The sequence below is a fragment of the Mirounga angustirostris genome, unplaced genomic scaffold, assembly GCF_029215605.1.
Source record: "Mirounga angustirostris isolate CCGP_5_RB_7025 unplaced genomic scaffold, mMirAng1.0.hap1 SCAF_11, whole genome shotgun sequence".
Lineage (NCBI taxonomy): Eukaryota > Metazoa > Chordata > Mammalia > Carnivora > Phocidae > Mirounga > Mirounga angustirostris.
In genome coordinates this window covers 26,004,285-26,024,207 of record NW_026991719.1, presented here as the reverse complement: position 1 = coordinate 26,024,207, position 19,923 = coordinate 26,004,285, and the positions used below count along the sequence as shown (strand labels likewise).

The following is a 19,923-nucleotide window of genomic DNA, read 5'->3' as shown; positions in this document are numbered from 1 at the left end:
CATGGAGCACTGGGTGTTATACGCAAACAATGAATCATGGAACACTACATCAAAAACTAATGATGTAATGTATCGTGACTAACGTAACATAATAAAATTTAAAAAAAAAATCCTTTATATTTTTATTTTCGAGACACAGCAAGAGAGGGAACACAAGCAGGGGGAGTGGGAGAGGGGGAAGCAGGCTTCCCGTGGAGCAGGGAGCCTGATGCGGGGCTTGATCCCAGGACCCTGGGACCATGACCTGAGCTGAAGGCAGACACTTAACGACTGAGCCACCCAGGTGCCCTCCCAAAAAAATCTTTAAAAAAAAAAACAATAAAAAGGAATGGGCTAGTGGTACATACAGCAACAAAGATGAATTTCAAAATACTTTTGCTGTATTAAAAAGTCAAACAGAAATGAGTATGCACTGCATGATTCCACTTATATAAAACTCTGAAATATGCAAACTAATCACCAGCAACAAAAAATACACCAGGGGTTGCCTGGGCCAAGGGGATGAAGAGTGCAGGAGGGAAAGATTACAAAGGGATGTGAAGAAGCTTTTGGGAGTGAAATATTCTTTATCTTTTTTTTTAAAGATTTTATTTATTTGAGACAGGGAGAGAGAGAGTGCGCACACGCACAAGACCGGGAGGAGGGAGAAGCAGGTTCCCCGCCGAGCAGGGAGTCTGATGCGGGGCTCCATCCCAGGACCCTGGGATCATGACTCGAGCCGAAGGCAGATGCTTAACCAACTGAGCCACCCAGACAGCCCTTTACTGATTACTTTTTAATGTTAAACCAGCCTTGTAGGGGTGCCTGGGTGGCTCAGTTGGTTAAGCATCTGCCTTTGGCTCAGGTCATAATCCCAAGGTCCTGGGATGGAGCCCCATATCGGGCTCTCTGCTCAGCGGGGAGCCTGCTTCTCCCTCTGACTGCTATTCCAGCTGCTTGTGCTCAATCTCTCTGTGTCAAATAAATAAATAAAATATTTAAAAAAATAAAAAAAACCCCAGCCTTGTATTCCTGGGTGAACCCAACTTGATCATGATGTATTATCCTTTTTATATATTATCGGATTCAATTTTCTGGGGCAATCATAGGGCTTACCTAGCATGTTTCCTGTTTTTCAGGGATTACTGTCCTTCATTGTCTAATGTCCAATGTTTTGAAAACTGTTGTTTCATAACTTTGTTCCTGTAAATCCAGGCCCTGTTACTCCATCTTTTCTAGCAACAGAAATCCAAATGATGCATTAACATAAATGCTCAAGCAATCATGGCAAAAACTGTCTCTTAGTCTGCAAGCCAAACAAGGTGTATGTTTCCATATTAAGTCACAGATGAGACTCAGGAACAGAGTAAATGGAAATAAAAATCCAAGGCTCAGGAGGCATCTTCAGGTTTGAGGAAGTTAGACTTTGATGGTGTTGCTAACACTTCTATTTAAAAAATAAATTACACATCTAAGGAAGGTAGAAATAAGTCTCCTTCTGTTGGTTTATTTATTTATTTATTTATTTATTTATTTATTTATTTATTTATTTATTTATTAAGGGAGCACCCCAGGTAACCAAAGTTTGGCTTCTAATTTTTTTTTTTTTTAAGATTTTATTTATTTATTCGACAGAGAGAGAGACAGCGAGAGCAGGAACACAAGCAGAGGCAGAGAGAGAGGGACAAGCGGGCCCCCTGCTGAACAGAGAGCCCGATGCGGGGCTCGATCCCAGGACTCTGGGATCATGACCTGAGCCGAAGGCAGCCGCTTAACCGACTGAGCCACCCAGGTGCCCCTGTTGGTATATTTATTTTAAGAGAAGATATTGTTGGTGTGTATCCACACACATACATACACAGGAGTGTGGAAACACAGTGAAACTAAATTAAGATTAAAAAAAACTTTCTATTGGTGTACTTCACACTGAAATCCTTTAGACTGAACCTAGGCCCTCCAAAAAAAAAAAAAAATCAGTCAAGGGTGGTATCATATAGGTTAAAAGGCATTCAATATTCATAGAATTGCTCATCACAGAAGCTCAACTTTTAAGATAAGTATACTTGTTACTGGTTGTTCCATAAGCTCAGGAATACTTCAGCTTTGAGAATATATTCCAACTACTCCAATCTTACTGAACTGCAAGGCAAAATTAAACCTCCCCAGCAAAAGTAGTGGTTCCAGAAACATCTGGTGTTTATAAACAGAAGTTTGTGGGTGACGACCGTGTCTCCCTAATTTGTTAGCTGTTCAATACTGCATTGACTGACAGACTGGAGTGATCTGAAAGCTAGCACTTAATTATGTTGGCCAATTTAGCTAGAGTCACTCTCCTAGAGTATTCATTTTCTTTTCCTAGGGGCTTTAGTTTAATTTCACTTTTCAATGATGTATTTATTAACGCATATACTGGTGCTTTTAGGAAGGTTTTGAGATACGGTCTCAGGATCTGTGTGAAGGCTCAAGCCCAGCAGGAAGAAGACACTGCTGGAATGGCTTCATCTAGACACATTCTTTTTATCTCTGCAGTAACTCACTTTTCACAATGTGAACTGAGCTCCCTCTGAGAGGGGTGGATAAACCCTTTTTGCTTCAGTCATACTTGACTGTTTTATTAGGCAAAGAACCAAGGGTAGGCTACCATCATAATTTTTTAAATCTTAAATTTAATCTCCTTTGAATACAATGAAATCTCAGCCACTGGAACACATTAATTAATCCAGCACTTTATACATATGACAGTCTGAGATCTCCTGGCTCACATTTTCCTTCAATGAACTTTCCATTTTTCCAAAATGCAATATTTATGAAGCGCTAAATTTCTCTGTTCAAAAGACCATTAGTAGAATGACAACATAGTTTAAAGAGATATTAACAAGATTGCATACTTTGAGCTCTGGTTTCAGATTGACCTAAATTTGAATCTTGGCTTTATTACTTAACAGCTGTATTAAGTGCTTCAGTTTCCTCATTTGTTTATTTTTTTTCCCTGAAGATTTATTTACCCATTTGAGAGAGAGAGCGGGGGGAGGTGGAGGGGAAGAGAGAGAATCTCCGGCAGACTCCCCACTAAGCGCAGAGCCTGATGTGGGGCTCGACCCCACGACCCCAAGATCATGACCTGAGCCGAAATCAAGAGTTAGCCACTCAACTGACTGAACCACCCAGGCACCACCTCATTCTTCTAGCTTATATGAATTTTATTTGTAGACAACCTACCTGACATGTTTATTTTTTACTTTTTTTTTTTTTTTAATAAATGGCTTCACTCCAAATAAGTCAAGGTCGAAATAAATGAAGAGCCCAAGGTGGTATCAGTCCCATTCATCTAAGTCCTGATGTCGTGTGGCTGAAGAGCTGCAGCTTCTTATGGCAACAGGTGATACATCCAAAGTCATAGCCAAGTTCATTAACATGTTTCCATTTCTACACCATCCTTAAAGGAAATCCTATATGGGGTCACACCATCCCCAGAATAGTCCAGCAGAGCAACCATGCTACCTCGGTTCGTGTTTTCATCAACGGAGAACGGGTAGTTTTTGCAGTTAGCGAGGATGTGCTTGATTTGTTCTGCAGCCCGTCATAAAAGGTTTTCCTTTTTCTGGCCTCTGTTCTTCAAGTTTGCCTTTGATCGATTTCATGTAATCTCTGACGTACTTCTCGTAGGCTTCTTCGGTGCAGCTGGTTTCTGCCAGTGATGTTTCAGGACAGTAGCAACACCAGGCATGACTGTGCTTTCTGTACCTTCACCCTCGGAGGTGGAGGCATTTCCCACAGTGAGCGGGTGATCAGTGTTACCCTCCGTCCTCTTGACCGTCCTCTCCTCCACCTCCAGGCACAGCCTCTGTACCATCTCCCAGATCTTGTAGATGGTGGACAACATCTCATCCTAGCAGATGAGGTCCTGGGAGTTGATCATGATGGTGGCTGGAGAAAAAGGATGGTGGTGCTAGCTTAGCAGGAGCCGGGAGCTCTGAGCAAACGTGGTGCAGCCAGAGCAGTGCTGGGAAGAGGGTGGAGAGGGTGAGAAGAAAGCTCAGTTTCCTCATTTTTAAAAATGGGATATGGGGGTGCCTGGGTGGCTCAGTCGTTCAGCGTCTGCCTTCGGCTCAGGTCATGATCCCAGGGTCCTGGGATCGAGCCCCGCATCGGGCTCCCTGCTCGGCGGGAAGCCCGCTTCTCCCTCTCCCACTCCCCCTGCTTGTGTTCCCTCTCTAGCTGTCTCTCTCTCTCTCTCTGTCAAATAAATAAATAAAATCTTAAAAAAAAAAAAAGGGATATGACTAGTATCTAATTCATGAGGACATGGAAATGAATAAATGAAATAAAATATGTAAAGGGCTTCGTAGTGTGTCCAAAACATGGCAAATGCTTAAGGAATTATATTTTTGTGTCAGATTAAGAGCAAAATAGTGAGAATGTTTTCAAGGTAATGTAGATCTTTTAAAAAGACAAAAAAATTCTGGTTTTCCTGGGAAAATAACAAATGGAAGTAGGCTATTGGAGTTTGGTGACCTTGACCCTCTGAGGATGATCCTGCTCAGTTTCTTTGCTTCTAAGTCTTTGCCTGGCCACCTGCTTCTCCTGCATACACAATATAAATGGAATAAACTGACTTTCATGTGCCATCACTTGCTTCCCTGGGAGAATCCAGAAAAATCCATGTCACAAAGTAAGATGTAAACGGCACGCTTGAGTGTGCAGAGCACACAGCTGCACATGGAACCATTTGACATTCATGTAACCATCACTCCTTCCACACTGACCACATCAGGGATCCAAAAACTCCATGGTGAAGACTAGGATGTGAATGACTTATCTTAAGTACACAGTGCCTACAACCATACTCAGTCTACTTGTATGTGCCCAAAATTTCCCTGTACATGAGCATGGATAGAAAGGTCCCTGGTGCAGACTGTGATGTGAATGGCACTAAATGAGTTTGGAGTGCAATTAACAGCAAATGGAATAGGTTTAATTTATTGTGGCCATTACATACCTCCATGGTAAGAAGCAAGGAGTCCACGAATATGCATGGAGTAGGTAAGACAGTGAATTGCACTCCTTCAGTTGTGCATTGCACTGAACTGCGTGTGGAATAAGTCTACTTTCGTGTGGGCATTACTTATTACAACTTTAAGAATAGAGGAGTCTAGAAAACACCATGGACTAGACCACAGAGTCAATGAAATCCATTCATTTGTGCACTGCATGCGTTTGTGTATTGAATATATCTACTTTCATTTGGTAATCTCTTACCCCTATATGAACCTCAGAAATACACATTGTATATAATATATATAGAATAATAGTATATGAATGGCACCCTGTGAGTTGTGCAGTGTACCCAAAGTTCAAGGAATATTTCATTTTTATGATGCCCTTGGTTATCTCCACATTGATCATATCAGAAGTCCAGAAATATCCATGGCACCAGACTGTTGTATGAGTGGCAATGCTTGAACATGCTGGACAAAGAACCACTCATGGGATAAATCTAGTTTGATGAGACCATCATTTTCCCTACATTGGGAATATAAACAGGAAAGATCCATGATATAGACTGATAGGGATGGCAGCCTTGGAGTGTATAGTGCACACAATTTTTCATGGAACAGTCCTTTTTTAAAAAATTGATATAACATTAGTTTCCAGTGTAGAATGTAACAATTTGATATTTGTATATAATGCAAAATGTTCACAATAAATCCAGTTACTATCCATCACCATACATAGGTGCAAGGGTTTTGTGTTTTATTTTTTTAAGATTTTATTTATTTATTTGACACACAGAGAGAGAGCACAAGCAGGGAAAGCAGCAGGGAGAGGGAGAGGGAGAAGCAGGCTTCCTGCTGAGCAGGGAGCCCAATGTGGTGCTCGATCCCAGGACCCTGGGATCATGACCTGAGCCGAAGGCAGACGCTTAACGACTGAGCCACCCGGGCACCTTTGATCGAGTTCATGTAAGTTTTTTTTTTTTCCTCATGATGAGAACTTTCAAGATTTACTCTCCTAGCTACTTTCTTTTTTATTTTTTAAAGATTATTTGTTTATTTGAGAGCGAGCACGAGCGTGTGTGGGGGGAGGCAGAGAGAGAGGGAGAGGCAGACTCCCCGCTGAGCAGGGAGCCAGACAGGACCCTGAGATCATGACCTGAGCTGAAGGCAGAGGCTTAACGGACTGAGCTACCCAGGCGTCCCTCTCCTAACTGCTTTCAAACATGCAATATAGTATTATTAATTATAGTCACCACACTGTACACAATATCCTCATGACATATTTTATAACTGGAAATTTGTACCTTTTGACATCCTTTACCCACTTCACACACCACTACTCTCCACCTCAGGCAACTACCAGTCTGTTTTCTATACCCATGAGCTCATTTTTTTTTAAAGATTCAACATATAAATGAGATCATATGGTATTTAACCTCTTTGGCCTGACTTATTCCACTTAGCAAAATGTCCTCAGGGTCCAGCCACACTGTCATAAATGGCAAGATTTCATTCTTTTTTATGGTTGAATAATATTGGGCCATATATACATTGTATTCACAATATATTATATGTATACTATATGCAAAGATTATATATATGATGCATATTATATGTATTATATGGAAATACATATATATCTATATTATATATAATATATATATACAAGACACATAATATATAATACATATTATATATGTACCCACACACACATACACACACAAACATGTAGATACCATATTTTCTTTTTTAAAAGTTTTTAATTCCAGTTAACACACTGTGTTATATTAGTTTCAGGTGTACAATATAGTGATTCAACACTTCCATACATCACCTAGTGCTCAACACAACAAGCACACTCCTTAATCTCCATCACCTGTTTAACCCTCCCCTCTGGTAACCATCAGTTTGTTCTCTATAGTTAAGAATCTGTTTCTTGGTTTGCCTCTTTTTTTCCCCTTTACTCATTTGTTTTGTTTCTTTTTTTTTTTTTTTAGATTTGGATGTGCGTAGATTTCATCCTTCATTTTCTTTTTTTTTTTTAATTTTATTATGTTTATTACTGTATGTCACCATACAATACATCATTGGTTTTTGATGTGGTGATCCACGATCCATTGTTTTCGTATAACACCCAGTGCTCCGTGCAATACGTGCCCTCCTTAATACCCATCATGAGGCTAACCAATCCCCCCTCCCCCTTCCCCTCTAAAACACTGTTTCTCAGAGTCCATAGTCTCTCATGGTTCATCTCTCCCTCCAATTCCCCCCCCCCCATTTTTCCCTTCCTTCTCCTAATGTCCTCCATGTTATTCCTTATGTTCCACAAATAAGTGAAACCATATGATAATTGACTTTCTCTGCTTGACTTACTTCACTTAGCATAATCTCCTCCAGTTCCATCCATGTCAATGCAAATGGTGGGTATTCATCTTCTCTGATGGCTGAATAATATTCCATTGTATATATGGACCACATCTTCTTTATCCATTCATCTGTTGAAGGGCATCTCGGCTCTTTCCACAGTTTGGCTATTATGGACATTGCTGCTATGAACATTGGGGTGCATATGGCCCTTCTTTTCACTACCTCTGTGTCTTTGGGGTAAATACCCAGGAGTGCAATTGCTGGGTCATAGGGTAGCTCTATTTTTAAATTTTTGAGGAACCTCCACACTGTTTTCCAAAGTGGTTGTACCAACTTGCATTCCCACCAACAGTGTAAGAGGGTTCCCCTTTCTCCACAACCTCTCCATTTGTTGTTTCTCTCCCTGTCCATTTTTGCCATTCTAACTGGTGTAAGGTGGTATCTCAGTGTGGTTTTAATTTGGATTTCCCTGATGGCTAATGACGATGAACATTTTTTCATGGGTCTGTTAGCCATTTGTATGTCTTCTTCAGAGAAGTGTCTTTTCATATCTTCTGCCCACTTCTTGACTTGATTATTTGTTTTTTGGGTGTTGAGTGTGAGAAGTTCTTTATAGATCTTGGATACCAGCCCTTTATCTGTAGTGTCACTTGCAAATATTTTCTCCCATTCTGTGGGTTGCCTCTTTGTTTTGTTGACTGTTTCCTTTGCTGTGCAGAAGCTTTTTATCTTGATGACGCCCCCAAAGTTCATTTTTGCTTTTGTTTCACTAGCTTTTGGAGATCTATCTTGAAAGAAGTTGCTGTGGGCAATGTCAAAGAGGTTACTGCCTATGTTCTCCTCTAGGATTTTGATGGATTCCTGTCACACATTGAGGTCTTTCATCCACTTTGAGTTTATCTTTGTGAATGGTGTTAGAGAATGGTCGAGTTTCATTCTTCTGCATGTGGCTGTCCAATTTTCCCAGCACCATTTATTGAAGAGACTGTCTTTTTTCCATTGCATGTTTTTTCCTGCTTTGTCAAAGATTATTTGACCATAGAGCTGAGGGTCCATATCTGGGTTCTCTACTCTGTTCCATTGGTCTATATGTCTGTTTTTGTGCCAGTACCATGCTGTCTTGGTGATCACAGCTTTGTAAGATAGCTTGAAATCGGGCAACGTGATGCCCGCAGCTTTGTTTTTCTTTTTCAACATTTCCTTGGCGATTCGGGATCTTTTCTGATTCCATACAAATTTTAGGATTGTTTGTTCCAGCACTTTGAAAAATGTCATTGGAGTTTTGATCGGGATGGCATTGAAGGTATAGATTGCTCTGGGTAGCATAGGCATTTTAACAATGTTTATTCTTCTGATCCATGAACATGGAATATTTTCCCATCTTTTTGTGTCTTCTTCAATTTCTTTCATGAGTGTTTTGTAGTTCCTAGAGTATAGATCCTTGACCTCTTTGGTTAGGTTTATTCTGAGGTATCTTATGGTTTTTGGTGCTATTGTAAATGGAATCGTTTCTCTAATTTCTCTTTCTACAGTTGCATTGTTAGTGTATAAGAATGAAACTGATTTCTGTGCATTGATTTTGTATCCTGCAACATTACTGAATTGCTGGATGAGTTCTAGTAATTTGGGGGTGGAGTCTTTTGGGTTTTCCACATAAAGTATCATGTCGTCTGCAAAAAGAGAGAGTTTGACTTCTTCTTTGCCAATTTGAATACATTTTATTTCTTTTTGTTGTCTGAGTGCTGTTGCTAGGACTTCTAGTACTATGTTGAACAATCGTGGTGAGAGTGGGCATCCTTGACATGTTCCTGATCTTGAGGGAAAGGCTCTCAGCTTTTCCCCATTGAGGATGATATTCGCTGTGGGTTTTTCATAGATGGATTTTATGAACTTGAGGAATGTTCCCTCTATCCCTATACTCTGGAGAGTTTTAATCAGGAAAGGATGTTGTATTTTGTCGAATGCTTTTTCTGCATCAATTGAGAGGACCATATGGTTCTTCTCCCTCCTCTTATTAATGTGTTCTATCACACTGATTGATTTGCGAATGTTGAACCACCCTTGCATCCCAGGGATAAATCCCACTTGGTCGTGGTGGATGATCCTTTTAATGTATTGTTGGATCCTATTAGCTAGGATTTTGTTGAGAATTTTGGAATCCATATTCCTCAGGGATATTGGTCTGAAATTTTCCTTTTTGATGGGGTCTTTGCCTGGTTTGGGGATTAAGGTAATGCTGGCCTCATAGAATGAGTTTGGAAGTTTTCCTTCTGTTTCTATTTTTTGAAACAGCTTCAGAGAATAGGTACTATTTCTTCTTTGAATGTTTGGTAGAATTGCCCAGGGAATCCATCAGGCCCTGGACTCTTGTTTTTTGGGAGGTTTTTGATCACTGCTTCAATCTCGTTATTGGTTATTGGCCTATTCAGGTTGTCAATTTCTTCCTGTTTCAGTCTTGGCAGCTTATAGGTTTCCAGGAAGGCCTCCATTTCATCCAGATTGCTCAGTTTATTGGCATATAGTTGTTGATAATAATTTCTAATAATTGTTTCTATTTCCTTGGTGTTAGTCGTGATCTCTCCCCTTTCATTCATAATTTTATTTTATTTTCTTAAAGATTTTTTTAATTTATTTATCTGAGAGAGAGAATGGGAGACAGAGAGCATGAGAGGGGAAGGATCAGAGGGAGAAGCAGACTCCCTGCCGAGCAGGGAGCCCGATGCGGGACTCGATCCCGGGACTCCAGGATCATGACCTGAGCCGAAGGCAGTTGCTTAACCAACTGAGCCACCCAGGCGCCCCATTCATAATTTTATTAATTTGGGTCCTTTCTCTTTTCTTTTGGATAAGTCTGGCCAGTGGTTTATCGATCTTATTAATTCTTTCAAAGAACCAACTTCTAGTTTCGTTGATCTGATCTGTGTTTCTGGTTTCTAATTCATTGATTTCTGCTCTAATTTTAATTATTTCTCTTCTAATGTGTGGCTTAGGCGTCGTTTGTTGCTTTTTCTCTAGTTCTTTAAGGTGTAGAGTTAGTTGGTGAATTCGGGATTTTTCTATTTTTTTGAGTGAGGCTTGGATGGCTATGTATTTCCCCCTTAGGACCGCCTTTGCAGTATCCCATAGGTTTTGGACTGGTGTGTTTTTGTTCTCATTGATTTCCATGAATTGTTTAAGTTCTTCTTTGATTTCTTGGTTGACCCAAACATTCTTGAGCAGAGTGGTCTTTAGCTTCCAAGTGTTTGAATTTCTGCCAAATTTTTTTTTTAAAGATTTTATTTATTTATTTGAGACAGAGAGAGCACATGAGAGGGGGGAGGGTCAGAGGGAGAAGCAGGCTCCCTGCCGAGCAGGGAGCCCGATGCGGGACTCGATCCAGGGACTCCAGGATCATGACCTGAGCCGAAGGCAGCCGCCCACCCAACTGAGCCACCCAGGCGCCCTCTGCCAAATTTTTTTCTTGTGATTGAGTTCCAGTTTTAAAGAATTGTGGTCTGAGAATATGCAGGGAATAATCTCAATCTTTTGGTATCGGTTGAGACCTGATTTGTGACCCAGTATATGGTCTATTCTGGAGAAAGTTCCATGTGCGCTCGAGAAGAATGAATATTCTGTTGTTTTAGGGTGGAATGTTCTATAAATATCTATGAGGTCCATCTGGTCCAATGTATCATTCAAAGCTCTTGTTTCCTTGTTGATTTTCTGCTTAGATGATCCGTCCATTGCTGAGAGTGGAGTATTGAGGTCTCCTACAATTAACATATTGTTATCAATATGACTCTTTATTTTGGTTAACAGTTGGCTTATATAGATGGCTGCTCCAACGTTGGGGGCATAGATATTTACAATTGTTAGATCTTCTTGTTGAATAGACCCTTTAAGAATGATATAGTGTCCTTCTGTGTCTCTTATTACAGACTTTAGTTTAAAATCTAATTTGTCTGATATAAGAATTGCTACCCCAGCTTTCTTTTGAGGTCCGCTGGCATGGAAGATGGATCTCCATCCCTTCACTTTCAGTCTGGATGTATCTTTAGGTTCAAAATGAGTCTCTTGTAGACAGCATATGGATGGGTCCTGTCTTTTTTTTTTTTTTTTTTTAGATTTTATTCATTTATTTAACAGAGAGAGACACAGCGAGAGAGGGAACACAAGCAGGGGGAGTGGGAGAGGGAGAAGCAGGCTTCCCGCTGAGCAGGGAGCCCGATGCGGGGCTCGATCCCAGGACCCTGGGATCAGGACCTGAGCCGAAGGCGGATGCTTAACCATCTGAGCCACCCAGGCGCCCCGGGTCCTGTCTTTTTATCCAATCTGCAACCCTGTGCTGTTTTATGGGAGCGTTTAGGCCATTCACGTTGAGAGTGATTATTGAAAGATATGAATTAATTGTCATCATGTTGCCTGTGAAGACATTGTTTTTATAGATTGTCCCTGTAAATTTCTGTTGTAGATCACTCTTGGGGTCTTTCTCCTTTTATAGAACCCCCCTTAATATTTCTTGCAGGGCCAGCTTAGTGGTCACATATTCTTTCAGTTTCTGCCGGGTGTGGAAGCTCTGCATCTCTCCATCCATTCTAAATGAAAGCCTTGATGGATAAAGTATTCTTGGCTGCATGTTCTTCTCATTTAGTACCCTGAATATGTCTTGCCACGCCTTTCTGGCTTGCCAGGTCTCTGTGGATAGGTCTGACGTTATTCTGATGTTCCTCCCTCTGTACGTAAGGAATCTCTTCCCCCTAACTGCCCTTAAGATGGTTTCCTTGGTTCTAAGATTTGCAATTTTTACTATTACATGCTGGGGTGTTGGCCTGTTTTCCTTGATCTTAGGAGGGGTCCTCTCTGCCTCTAGGACGTGAATGTTTGTTTCATTCCCCAGATCAGGGAAGTTCTCAGCTACGATTTGCTCAAATACATCTTCTAGTCCTCTCTCTCTCTCCACTCCCTCCGGGATTCCAATTATTCTGACATTGGAATGCTTCATGGTGTCACTTATTTCTCTGATTCTATTTTCATGGATTCTGAGTTGTTTTTCCCTGGCCTCCTCTTTTCCCTTTTTATCTATTATACTGCCTTCCAGGTCACTTATTCTCTCTTCTGCCTCAGTTACCCTAGCTGTTAGATTATCTAGATTGGATTGGATCTCATTGATAGCATTTTTAAGTTCTGCCAATTCACCTTTTATTTCTGTCCTTAGAGACTCTATGTTGCCATTAATTGATTTCTCCATTCTAGCCATTGTCTTCACAATTGCTAGCCTGAATTCCATCTCCGACATCTTGGTTATATCCGCATCCATTTGTAAATCTGCAGCATAAGTCATAATCTCTGAGTCTTTTCTGTTTTGGGGGCTCCTCCTAGTCATTCTGTTGATGGGTGTTTGAGGGAATATATAGAGTCGAAATTATTGACCAGAACCCAAGCAAGATGCACCTGTTTTCTTGGGACCTTAGGGTTCCTGGCCTCTTGTTTTCCCAGCCTGTCTTCTGTGGGAGGGGCCTGCCGTGCTGTTACTCAGGCAACCCTGTTTGGGCGGAGTTGCCCTGCGCCCCTGTGGCGGGGGATGGGCTCAGTGGGAATCAGTCTTTGGGGCTTTTGTTCTCTGGCACCTTTCCCTGGCGGCTTTCTGCATCTCTTCCACGAGTCAGAGCAGAAGAGACCATTTCCAACCCTCTGCCTCGGAGCAGAGAGACCGCAGTCTGTTCTTCAGTGAGCTCTCCAGGCCACACTGTCTCCGTTTCTGTCCGTGCTGCTATAAACTACAGTGGCCTGGGTTGTGCGCCCCTCCGCAGCGCTCCCAGTCCTGCCTCCAGGTCGGGGCACGTCTCTGCCCTTTGTGCTTCTAAAACCACCAGCCGCTCTGAGTTCGTGGTGCTCGACTCCGCCGCTCTGGTTTTCCACCCCGGGGGCTGCCCTAAAGTCCTTTCCCAGCCGCTACCGGTCTGCGAGTCTGTGCCCTGTCCCCAGGGCGGGAGGCTGTCACTCACCGGCGGTGTCGGATCCCCACGTCCAGGCACCCTCCCGCCGCCGTTTATCCTCCGTATCTGCCCGAGGAATCACGGCTCCCCGGTTCGTACCTCAAAACCAACTGCCTGCGATATTCTGTTTGTAGAGATCCAGATCTTCTTACATCTCAGGCTGGTTTCGTGGGTGCTCAGAGTGGTCTGGTAGATATCCAGCTCAATTCCGGGGACCAGTTGAAATAGGGTCCCCTACTCCTCTGCCATCTTTCCCTCCTGTTTTGTTTCTTAAATTCCACATGAGTGAAATTGTATGGTATTTGTCTTTCTCTGACATTCTGCTTAGCATAATACTCTCTAGCTTCATCTATGTTATTGCAAATGGCAATATTTTGTTTTTATGGCTGAGTAATATTCCATTGTGTGTGTGTGCATACACACACACACACATCTCCTTAATCCATTCATCAATCAGTGGACACTTGGGCTGCTTCCATATCTTGGTTATTGTAAATAATGCTGCTATAAACATCATGGTGCACGTATCCCTTTGGATTAGTATTTTTGTATTCTTTGGGTAAATACCCAGCAGTACAATTGCTGGATTGGAGGGTAGTTCTATTTTTAACGTCTTGAGGAAGCTCCATACTGTTTTCCAGAATGGTTGCACCAGTTTGCATTCCCACTGAGAGTGCAAGAGGGTTCCCCCTTTTTCACATCCTCGCTAACACCTGATGTTTCTTGGGTTGTTGATTTTAGCCATTGTGACAGGTATGAGGTGATAGCTCATTGTAGTTTTAATTTGTCTTTCCCTGATGATGAGTGATGTTGAGCATCTTTTCATGTGTCTGTTGGCCATCTGGATGTCTTCTTTCGAGAAATATCTATTCACGTCTTCTGCCCATTTTAAATTGGATTATTTGTTTTTTGGGGGCTCAGTTTTACAAGTTCATTATATATTTTGAATACTAAACCTTTATTGGATATATCATTTGCAATTTTCTTCTCCCATTCAGTAGGTTGCTGTTTAATTTTGTTGGTTGTTTCCTTTGCCATGCAAAAGCTTTTTATTTTTATGTAGTCCCAATAGTTTATTTTGGCTTTTGTTTTCCTTGCCTCAGGGGACCTATCTAGAAAACAAGTTGCTACAGCCAATGTCAGAGAAATTACTCTCTTCTAGGATTTTTACAGCTTTAGGTCTCACATTTAGGTCTTTAATCCATCTTGAATTTATTTTTGTGCACGGTGTAAGAAAGTGGTTCAGTTTCATTCTTTTGCATGTTGCTGTCCAGTTTTTCCAACACCATTTGTTGAAGAGACTTTTTCCTAATACCACATTTTCTTTATCTGAGTCATCCAGTGATGGACATTTAGGTTGTTTCTATGTCTTGGCTATTGTAAATAATGCTACAATGAATATGAGGGTGCATCTATCTTTTCAAATTAGCACTTTTTTAAAAAAAGATTTTATTTATTTTTGTGAGAGAGAGTATGAGAGAGAGAGAGAGAGCACAAGCAGGGGGAAGGGTAGAGGGAGAAGCAGACTCCCTGCTGAGCAGGGAGCCCAGCACAGGGCTCGATCCCAGGACCCTGGGATCATGACCTGATCCAAAGGCAGACGCTTAACTGACTGAGCCACCCAGGTACCCCTAAAGTAGCACTTTTTAAAAAAAAGATTTACTTATTTTAGGGGGAAGGGGCAGAGGGAGAGGGAGAGAGAGTCTTAAGCAGACTCCACACTGAGCACAGAGCCTGATGTGGGGCTCGATCTCACAATCCTGAGATCACAACCTGAGCAGAAATCAAGAGTTGGATGCTTAATCAACTGTGCCACCGAGGCATCCGTTTTTTTTTTTTTTTTTTCCTCCCAGACAAATACCCAGAAGTGTAATTGCTGGATCATATGGTAGTTCTATTTTTAATTTTCCGAGGAACCTCCATACTGTTTTCCATAGTGGCTGTACAAATTTACATTCCAACCAACTGTGTACAAGGGTTCCCTTTTTTTTACATCCTTGTCAATATTTGTTTTTTCATCCTTTTGATAATAGCCAGGTGTGAGATGCCATCTCGCTGTGATTTAGATTTCCATTTTGCATAATCCTTCTTTACTGTCAAAATCACTTACTTCCTCATTGAGCATATGAGGAGCCCAGAAAGATCTATGTCACAAACTAGGATGTGATTGACATCCTTAAATTTTTTAGTGCACCAAAATTTACACAGAATATATTTACTTGAATGTGGCATTTATCCCCACAAGTATATGGGTCCAGAACTCATCATGTGATTGGCAGCCTTTAAATTGTGCAGTACACACAACTGTATATGCAGTAAATCTAATTTTATAAGGCCATCATTAACCTCCACACTGACCATAAGAAGTATCTTTCTAAGATCTATGGCATAGACTAGAATGTGGCTTTCAGCTCTTGAATAGCACAGTATATCCAACTGTAAGTGAAATAAGTATAAACTGATATGACCATCACTTATCTCCACGTTAACATATGACAAAGCCAGACATAACCACAGAATTTACCGGATAGTGACTAGCACCTCTTCAGTTGTAGAGTGTACCCAAATGTACAAGGATAAATTTATTTTCACATGACCATTATTTACCGCCACACTGAGCATATGAAGAGATTAGAAAGATCCATGGCATAGACCGGGATATGATTATCACCACTTCTGTCTTGCAGTGTACTTAAAACACATAGCACAGTCTAATTTCATGTGGCCAACACATACTTTCACATCGAATATATGACAAATCCAGAAAGATTCATGAGATAGACTATAATATGAATAGAATCCCTTAAACTGTGGAGTATGTCCACATTTATTTTTACGAGACTGTCACTAACTACACCATATGAGGAGTCAAGAAAGTTACATGGTATATAAAAAAATGACACCAATTGAGTTGTGCAGTGCAATTATCAGTACTTACCTCTATTTTGAGCATGTTAGGAATCCAGAAATAAAGCTGGCATAGATTGTGTTTGAATGGCAACATCTGAGTGTGCAGTACTCACAACTGAACGTGGAATAAGTCTTCTGTTACGTGGCCATCTTTTACCTCCACAGTGAACATATAAAGAGTCCAGAAAGATCCCTGGATTGCTTCTCGGCCTTTTGGCTAAAATCAAGTGCAGAAAAATCTGTGGAAAAGAGTAGAATGTGAATGCCCCCTTTAGCTGTGCAGTGCAACCAGCTGCATATGGAATGTCTAGTTTCATGTAGTCATCACTTACCATCATGTTCAGTACATTAAGAATTAAGAAAGATCCATGGTATAGACTGTGAGGTGATTAGTGCCCCTGGATCTGTTTAGTCTTTTCAACAATATATAGACTAAGCATATTTTTATGTGTCATTCACTAATTTACATTCACATATGAGCAGCTCTGAATAATTTATGGTGTAGACCATGGAAGAAATAGCATCCCTTCAGTTATTCAGTGCAGTGATCTGTACATGGTAGACCTCTTTCCAATATCTATCCATTCTTTCTTCTTCCCTGAATTCCCAAGTTCAGATTCCTGGAATTTTAGCCAGGTCAATAGACACCAAAATAAAGACAGTAGTTCTCAGCCTCCATTGTAACTAAGTGTGGCTATATAACTAAATTCTAGATCATGTGTGTAAGACATGGGAAACTCCCAGGAAGTATCTTTAAAGGGAGGTAGATGCTCTTCTCTTTCCCCTCTTCCTGTAAACTTGAATGAGAATGTGAGAGTTGAGGCTAAAGCAGTCATCTTGGAACATGAGGCAGAAGCTATGTGTTGAGGATAATGGAGCAACAAACTGGAATGGGTCTGAACACTTAATGATTGTTGAGTCACTATATCAGCTCTGGACGGCTGCTTTTGACTACTGACTTGAAAGCTAACTTGCTTGGGGTTGCCTGGGTGGCTCAGTCGGTTAAGTGTCTGACTTTAGTTCGAGTCATGATCTTGGGGTCCTGGGATCAAGGCCCACGTTGGGCTCCCCACTCAGTGGGGAATCTGCTTCTCACTCTCCCTCTGCCCCTACCCCCACTCATGAGTGTGCTCTCTCTCTCAAATAAATAAACAAACAAATAAATAAATCTTAAAAAAAAAAAGAACACTAACTTGCTTAAGCCATTAATTTAGGATAAGAGTTACAGCCATTCCAAATCCCAACACACAATGGTTAATTTTATGTGTCCATTTGACTAGGCAATGGTATCCAACTGTTTGACCAAATACCAGCATAGATGTTGCTGAAGGTATTTTTTAGATGAGATTGATATTTAAAAAACTAGACTTTGAGTAAAGTAGATTATTCTCCATAATGTAGGTGGGCCTCATCCAATCAATTGAAGGCCTTAAGAGAAAAGACCACCTTGAAGGAAGGAATTTTGCCTCCAGTTGGCCTTCCAACTTAAGACATTAATTTCTTGGTGGGATTTCCAGCTTGTCAGCCTGCCCTGCAGATTTAGGACTTTCTAGCTCCTGCAACCATATGAGGAAATTACTTGAAATCTCTCTCTCTGAAAGAAAGATCTATTTATGTATCTATGTCTATATATTCTGTTTCTCTGAAGAAACCTGACTTATACAACAACTAATTCAGTTTCTAATTTATTTCAGTTTAGTATAGCCTGTTTTTCCAAGGTGATGGCAAATTTAAAGACCACTGAATTTTGTAGAAACCAGCTCTGAGCCAATAGTGTGACTTTTGAGCAAGCTGTTTTTCATCTCCAAAATTAGGTGCAGATAGGTAATAATTAGGTGGTAATACCCCACATTTATCACAGAAGTGCTCTGAGAACAAAACAGTTTTATTGTTTGGAAAACAAATAAAGGCATTTATGAAAATCCTCTTAAGGACTCAGGTGGTTAAGCAACCAACTTTTGATTTCGGCTCAGTTCATAATCTCAGGATTGTGAGATAGAGCCCTGCACTGGGCTCCACACTGAACATAAAGTCTGCTTAAGATTCTCTCTCTCCCCCTCTCTCTCTGCTCCTCCCCCTGTGCACATGCACAGTCTCTCTCTCAAAAAAAAGAAAATGCTCTTAAAAATTATAAAGTACTTAATAAATGTAAGACCACTATTTTTGACATTGAAAACAAGTTATTTGTCAACTGTCAGGTAAAACAACTTATTAAGCAGCTATAAAGAACAGATTTGGCAGCTTGTAAAGAGCAATCACTCTACTTTTAAGGGCTGCAATAAAAATTGGAAATGTATGTTTGCAAAATTCCATTCATAACCGGGGTATTTTGTCTTGTTATTGGATCTAATAGGATGGGGAATTGGTATACTAGGTGCTCATGTCCAAATGCCCACCATCAGGATTTTAAGGTGTTTGGAGGTCTTGTCAAAATTGTATACCAAGATGCATGCCTTCTTCACCTCTACCTGGATCTTATCATCCGAATTTCACTAGCTAGAGAAGCATCCCTTGTCCTTGACCTGAATTGGAGCCTATGTTTCAGGACTGTTCCTATGACTTCCCTTTGTTATAAACAACCACTTTAAAAAACAAAAAAAAATTCTTCTCTTATATGATGTATTCCACATACATAATTATCAATATTTGGAGTGTTGCTGGGGCACCTGTGTGGCTCAGTCAGTTGAGCATCTGCCTCTTGATTTCGGCTCAGGTCATGATCTCAGGGTTGTGGAATCCAGACCCACACTGGGCTCCATGCTCAGTGGGGAGTCTGCTTCTCTCCCTCTCCCTCCTTCCCTATCTCTCTCTCTCTAAAATAAATAAATAAATATTTAAAAACATATTTGGAGTTTTACTTGTCTTTTTTGCATCCCCAAACTCCTTTTATTACAGGGTTTTGATTATCTCTATCAAGACTCCAAAACTCCCTAACACAAACCATCTCCAAGCATCCTTCTGTTGCCCTATTGGTTTCTGCCACATAAATGTCTTCATTATTTCTACTAAGTCTTCCTCGATATGCAGCCCCCCCAAATTGATTATGCCTTCACCACACGAAATCTCTTATTCCCTGGAATATATCACTCTTTGCCATCCCTCTTGGGTCTATCTATGTGTTTTTTCTTGCCTGTACATGTTTTGGATTACTGTAATACCTTTTTTTTATTAATATATAACATATTATTTGTTTCAGGGGTACAGGTCTGTGATTCATCAGTCTTACACAATACACAGCGCCCACCATAGTACATACCCTCTCCAATGTCCATCACCCAGCCACCTCATCCCTCCCACCCTCCTCCACTCCAGCAACCCTCAGTTTGTTTCCTGAGATTAAGTCTCTTATGGTTTGTCTCCCTCTCTAGTTTCATCTTGTTTCATTTTTTCTTCTCTTCCCCTATGATCCTCTGCCTTGTTTCTCAAATTCCACATATGAGATCATATGATACTTGTCTTTCTCTGATTGACTTATTTAGCTTAGCATAATACCCTCTAGTTCCATCCACGTCATCACAAATGGCAAGGTTTAATTTTTTGATGGCTGCATAATATTCCATTGTATATATACACCATATCTTCTTTATCCATTCATCCATTGATGGACATTTGGGCTCTTTCCATAGTTTGGCTATTGTGGACACTGTTGTTATAAACATTGGGGTGAAGGTGCCCCTTCGGATCACTACATTTGT

At 40.8% G+C, this 19,923-nt stretch overlaps 1 pseudogene; it reads right to left on the bottom strand.

The window, feature by feature from the left end:
• Positions 1–3,319: 3,319 nt before the first annotated feature.
• LOC123842325 (translationally-controlled tumor protein-like) lies at positions 3,320–3,898 on the bottom strand (annotated as a pseudogene).
• Positions 3,899–19,923: the final 16,025 nt, after the last annotated feature.